This window comes from Aotus nancymaae, unplaced genomic scaffold (genome assembly GCF_030222135.1).
Source record: "Aotus nancymaae isolate 86718 unplaced genomic scaffold, 86718_ANA_hifiasm-v0.15.2.pri h1tg000011l, whole genome shotgun sequence".
Lineage (NCBI taxonomy): Eukaryota > Metazoa > Chordata > Mammalia > Primates > Aotidae > Aotus > Aotus nancymaae.
The window spans coordinates 86,779,749-86,785,582 of record NW_026988422.1 but is presented as its reverse complement, the minus strand read 5'-3'; the positions used below and the strand labels follow the sequence as shown (position 1 = coordinate 86,785,582).

The 5,834-nt window shown below is 60.0% G+C and overlaps 1 non-coding gene across 1 annotated transcript; it reads right to left on the bottom strand.

Annotated features, from left to right (window-relative positions):
• Positions 1–3,356: 3,356 nt before the first annotated feature.
• On the bottom strand, positions 3,357–3,418 carry LOC135274390 (U7 small nuclear RNA). The gene has a single exon (XR_010342229.1). It is a non-coding gene; the product is annotated as a U7 small nuclear RNA (small nuclear RNA).
• Between the last annotated feature and the right edge of the window lie 2,416 nt (positions 3,419–5,834).

Genomic DNA, 5,834 nt, shown 5'->3' with positions numbered 1-5,834 from the left:
GGCATGATCCTGGCTCACTGCAACCTCCACCTACAGGGTTCAAGCGATTCTCCTGCCTCAGCCTCCCAAGTAGCTGTGACTACAGGTGTGTGCCACCACACCCAGCTAATTTTTGTATTTTTAGTAGAAATGGGGTTTCACCATGTTGGCCAGGATAGTCTTGATCTCTTGACCTCATGATCTGCATGCCTCAGCCTCCCAAAGTGCTGGGATTACAGGTGTGAGCCACCACGTCTGGCCAGCTGTGCCACTTCCTTTTTTTTTCTTTTTTATTTAAAGACAGAGTTTCACCATGTTGGTCAGGCTGGTCTTGAACTCCCGACCTCAGGTGATCTGCCTGCCTTGGCCTCCAAAGTGCTTGGATTACAGGCGTGAGCCACCTCGCCCGGCCCAGCTGTGCCACTTTCAAAGCTGAGCCGCTGAGCTTCAGTTTCTTCTGAAAGGTGGGCAGTATTTAGCACTTAGGTTTGAAGGATTCAGCTGATTAATGTGAGCATTCAGCTCCAGGATTATGTCCCAAAGCCACTGCATCAGGAAGCCGGCATCCCTCATCATGGAAAGACTGTCTTAAACGAATGCTTTATTCTGTCCACACTTCTTCCACTTGTGAATTATTACAACTGCAAACTGTATCTTTCGACAGTAAGGCGAAGTCAAGCTCTTCCCCCCTTAGGGTTCTTTGGTCTTTCCTGAGCTGCCAGGGATCCATGACCCCATTTGCTAAGGCCTCAGTGCCGCACGCTGCCTCTCCATCTCTGGTCCCTGCTGCGGTCGCAGCGAATGGCTGCTTTTCAGCGTGCGTTAGAATCCGTTAGTTCTCGAGACGTTTCCCTGTGGCCGTGTGTTCAGATGAATGTTGCCAGCTCCCCGCCTCTGTCTCCTCACACGGGTGTCCGTCCCACCTCGGTCTCTGTGGGTACTGGGACCTGGAGCCGGTGGTCCTGCGTGCCAAGTGGCCATCCTTTGCTCTTCATGGCCCTGGGCTCTGGCGCTCTCATCTGAAGCCCTCCTGCCCATTTCTCCAGCTGTGGAGCGTATTTTCTGTCCTGTACCCTATTAATAGCTCTTGGACACACTGGCTCGCCTGTCTCTCCCACGCCAGGCCACAGTGCCTTTCAAGGCAACATCTGTCTCTTCATCCGTGCAACCTCAGGTCCTGGCAGTAACAGGCATTCACATACCTTTCAGATGAGCTGTTCTTTGGAAATAGTTCAGCTCCTGGCATGTAATAGGCGTTCATCAAATACTTGCTGAATAAATGAGTGGAAACATCTCGATCTTCAGATAGCTTCAGAGAGTGTTTAAAATCTTTCTGCTTATCACATCCAAAGGACCTTTTCTCTGCTGCGCCTTCTACCAGGACTCTGGGGTTGCCAATCAAGATCTCTCTCCTGAGGCCACCTCATCTCCCCCAAGAGCCCAGGTGGAATCAGAAGTGCCTCCCACTCGGTCCCTGGGGCAGGAGGGCCAGCAGGGCAGACCAGTCACGTCCTGCTTTGGAGAAGCAAGGCCTCTCTGATGCCAGAGCCCTTGGCTGACCACCCAGCCATGGAGGCCAGGCTGGCTGGAGCCACGCCTCTAAAGGTGAGGGGTGGTGACGTTGGCTTCTGTCTCTGAAATTCATCTGCTTGTACTTGTGACGCTGAAATGACCAGTTAGCTCTGCTTCCTGAGCCTGGGCCAACATCCATGTCGGTGCTGTTGGAAAGTACCAGGGAGGGGCAGCGTCAGGGACAGCGCGGGCCTAGCACACATTTCAGACCGTTTCCAGATGATAAGGTATCTTCCTGGTTGCTGGGTGAAGTACTTGAAGGAAACCCAGTAACCTGTGGGGATGAGGACTGAGGGAGCGTAGCTGAGCCTTGGGGTGGGCTCTCCATTTAACCAGCATCTGCCCAGTGCCTGCGAGGCACCGGGGGCAAAGGCATGGACCTGGGCGAGAGCCCCTGCAGAGGCCACGTGGCTTTCTGAGGGATCCATCGCAGGGAGCGTTGGCCAGATGTGATGGGTGGCTGAGAAGCCCAGGGAGGCTTCCTGGTCGAGGTGGGGAGGTTAGCCAGTCACTGACGAGAAGCGGAATGCGGTGCGAGGTGCAGGAGTCCGTCTTCTTCCCGGGCAAGACCGTGGTCGGAAGGGCACCGTTCAGTCGGCAGGTGGGAGCTTCAGAGCAAGCGTGCCGCCTGCCTGGGAGGCGCCATGCTGGCAGCCCAGCTATGCCGACGGCCGCCACCGCTGTGGGAGCCTGCAGAGCCAGCCAAGCCGGACCATGAGCTGCTGGGGCAGGGCTAGGGCCTGAGAGTCCTTCGAGGGACAGGAGGCAGGTCCGCTTTGCAGGGTGAGGGAAGGAAGGGGACCCACAAGCCTCGGGGTGGGGCCTGGGAGCTGCATTTCAGCCATGAGGAAGGGCGGCCGTGGATGGTCTAGCCTGGGGAGTGACGTGCCATGCTCCCCTCCGGGATGGTCCCCAGCAGGGCAGGGCCCCACCAGTCCATGTGAGCCGTGCCCACTCTGCCACATCTGCTCTTCCTGGCCACCTCCACCCCCACAGCCATCCCCGGTGACTCTCGCCCTGAGTGGACATCAGCCCTTCCAGTGGCTCGCGTGTGCCCCGTGGTGCCCCCATCCCCACCCAGCAGTGTTCCCGATGGGCGGGCATCCACCTGGCCTCTCCCTGGTGCTCACCCAGCTCCCTCCCAGACAGAAATTAGACCAGCAGAGACGTTCCTGGGGAGGCCGCCCATGAGCCCCAGAGCCCCAGGAGGACCCTCTAGGCTGGTCCCGCTGGCCTGGGATGGGGTGGGGGCTGCAGGTGGCTGTCAGTTCAGTACCAGAGCTCCTGGTGGGAGGGACAGGCAGTCTCTCACCCAGAGCCTTCCCGGAATCAGGGAGGAGAGAGCTCGCTTGTGACAGCATCTACAGGATTTTGAGGACACGGTTCTGGAGCTGAAGGCCTGCAGCGAGCCAGGTGCCATATGAGGCGTCAGACCTGGGCCCCTCCCAGGCCACTGGGCTCCGGTGCTCCCACCAGGCCCTCTGTGGCCACTAAGCCTCACCCTGGTCACAAGGGGCCCAGGCAGGTTTTCTTTCCAGGCTGAGAACTGGGCTTCTGGGCCTGGTGAAGGGCAGTACCCCAGCGGTGGCTCCTCTGTGGGGTAGGACACCGCTGCCAGAAGGGCTGGTGTGCCAGCCGAGCCCCGGGGTGGGGAGCGAAGCTGCTGTGGGCGAGGCTGGGCCGGAGCCTTTTCCCAGGAGCCTGGGCTTCGGGTCCTCCCTCCCCACCCAGCCAGCCTGGTGGGTGAAGGAGTCAAATCACCTCAGATTTGGCTGAGGAAGACTTTTTTTCTTTTCTTTTATATAAAGGGCTTTCTGGTAAAGACTGGAAAACCTGCTACTCAAATTCTAGAAGAGCTGTAACACTGGAAAAGGCATGTTTGTAGCTCAGTTCATGAACACACACACACACTCTACACTGCTGCCTTCTCGGCCTCCCTCCCCCAGCCCACCTCCATCACCTGCCCCTGCCCTCAAAGCACTGAGTCCCCCAGGGCCTGCACCTCAGGGCAGCTGCCAGGACTGCCAGGCCCCACCAGGGGCTGGCTCCCTCCCTCGGGGACGCGCTCAGAGCTGCACTGGCTGGGGAGGCTCTAAGCGGAAGGGTGGAGAGACAAAGAGGTCTTTGTCCCTGTGGCTGGACAGGAGGACAGATGGTCAGCCAAGGCTGTGTGACTGTGAGGCCCACCCAAGGTCCCAGCCTCCTGCCACCACCTACCTGGGGCCCTGACACGTACATCTCTGTGTGCCTCAGTTTCCTGGCTGCAAGGTGGGGTCACCAGCCCTCATAGCTTCATGCTCCTGCTGTTTGCCACTTTGGTGACTTTGCTGGGCCCTTCCCCAGGGGCATGTGAACTCGCCACATCCCCAGTGCTTCCACAGCCTGGCGAGGGCTGGGGAGGACAGACCCACAGACGGCCATGGCTACGCTGTGTGGGGAGGGCACCTGGGACCACGGAGTGGGCCAGGAGGCGGGGAGACCCTGCGCTTGCAGAGGGGGCAGGGTGGGGTGGGGTCTGGCTCTGGCCGAAGGGAGGGGCAGCCAGGTGAGAAAGGGGCTCCTGTCACTTCATCTTCCTGCCAGGCGTGGGGCAAGGAGGGTGCCCAGCAAGCATCTGCAGCTGACAGAAGGGCATGGTGCCCAAGGCTCAGTGTGGCTAGGAGCTAGGACGGAGCCATCTGCTCACCCCTGGGGTCCCAGGCCGGCCCCTCCCAGTCTGGGCAGGCTGGACTGAGAGAGGCAGCAGAGCCGTGCTCCCAGGGGCAGAAATGGGTGTGGAGGGCCGGCCCGGTTCTCGAGGTCCCTCTCCCCTCTGCTCTCTCTGGGTATACCAGTCACCCAGGGCGGGTGAGAGTGGACTGGCCGCTGTCTGGTGCTGGGTCACGGGCAGAAACGCCCTCATGGCCAGGCCACCGGAGGGCCATACCCCAATGGGCCATGTGAACCCCAGCGGGCATCATGTGCCAGACGTCAGCTGCAGTTTCCAGCCACAACGGCTGCGCTCTAGCCCACCTGCCCTGTCCTCAGAGGACTTAGCACAATGCAGGGCCCGCCCCCTGAGGCCAGGAGGACGTGAAACTTGCTCTGTTCCTGCTGTATCCCCAGTTCCCAGAGCGGCACCTGACTCCACACGCTGACACGTGTGTGTGCACTCTGCAAGCGGTGTGGGCCCTGGGGGCGGCAGGAGCGGAGCCGAGGCTGCCTGTCTTATAGGGGCCTAAGGGGTCAGCAGGAACCGGCGCCCTCAGGTGTAGCTGGGTGTGCATGAGCCCAGCCCGTGTGCCACCAGGGTCGCCCGTTGTGGGGAAGTCAAGGCCCTTCTGGGTGCACCCTCTACAATGAGCCTGGCACAGAGGCAGGGCCTTTGGGTGGAGGGGCACACCCTTGATGGCCGGAGATGAAAGTGAGGCCCAGAAAGAGGTCAGGAAACTGGGGAATGCCCTGATTCTTCCAGGGGTGCCTCCAACTCTGCTCCTGTGGCACAGCCAGCATCTCCCTGCATGTAGGGATTAAAGGAAAATGAAGACTTCTGAAAAGCAGAGCCCAGAGCCAGGGCCGGGGACACGGGAGGCCCTGGAAGAGCTCTGGGCGGTGGGTAGGGACAGCGCCAGGACTCCCAGGGCCATCCGGACTGCACTAGCCGAGGGAGGTTTGGGCACTTTGCTGAGTGCCGCTGGGGGCAGCAGTGGGGTTGGGGGAGGGGTCAGGGAAAGGATTTGGGCACAGTGAGGACGGCATCAGGAGATGGGGACTTCCAGGCGTCTGGCCTGTCTGGCAGGAGGAACGGCTAGCCATGGGGGCAGGGTCACAGAAGCATGGGCACGTGGCAGAATCCACTTGGCCTTCTTAATAGCAAAGGGGGCTGCTTATTAAAGGTGCCGGGGCACAAAAGTTAGCGAGGCGTGGAGGCTCGTGCCTGTAGTCCCGGCTACTCGGGAGGTGCAAGAACAAGGGTTGCTTGAACTCGGGAGGCGGAGATTGCAGTGAGCCAAGATCGTGCCACTGCACTCCAGCCCAGGACAGAGTGAGACTATCACAAAAATAAAAAAAGTGAAAAAACAAAAGTGCCAGGGATGTCAAAGTGCAGGCCTGGGGCAGCGAGGTGCCCAGCCGCCTTCTTGAGCTGAGGTCTGGTCTGGGCACTCCCCGCAGACGGCCACAGCAGGCCCAGGGTGCTCCTGGGTGTGTGTTCCCATTCCGCTGTGTGTCCAGGTTTCATCTCCCAGGAGAGGGCATCTTCCAGCCCTTATTCCTGACCCAGCTCCTCAAAGGAAAAGCAGGCA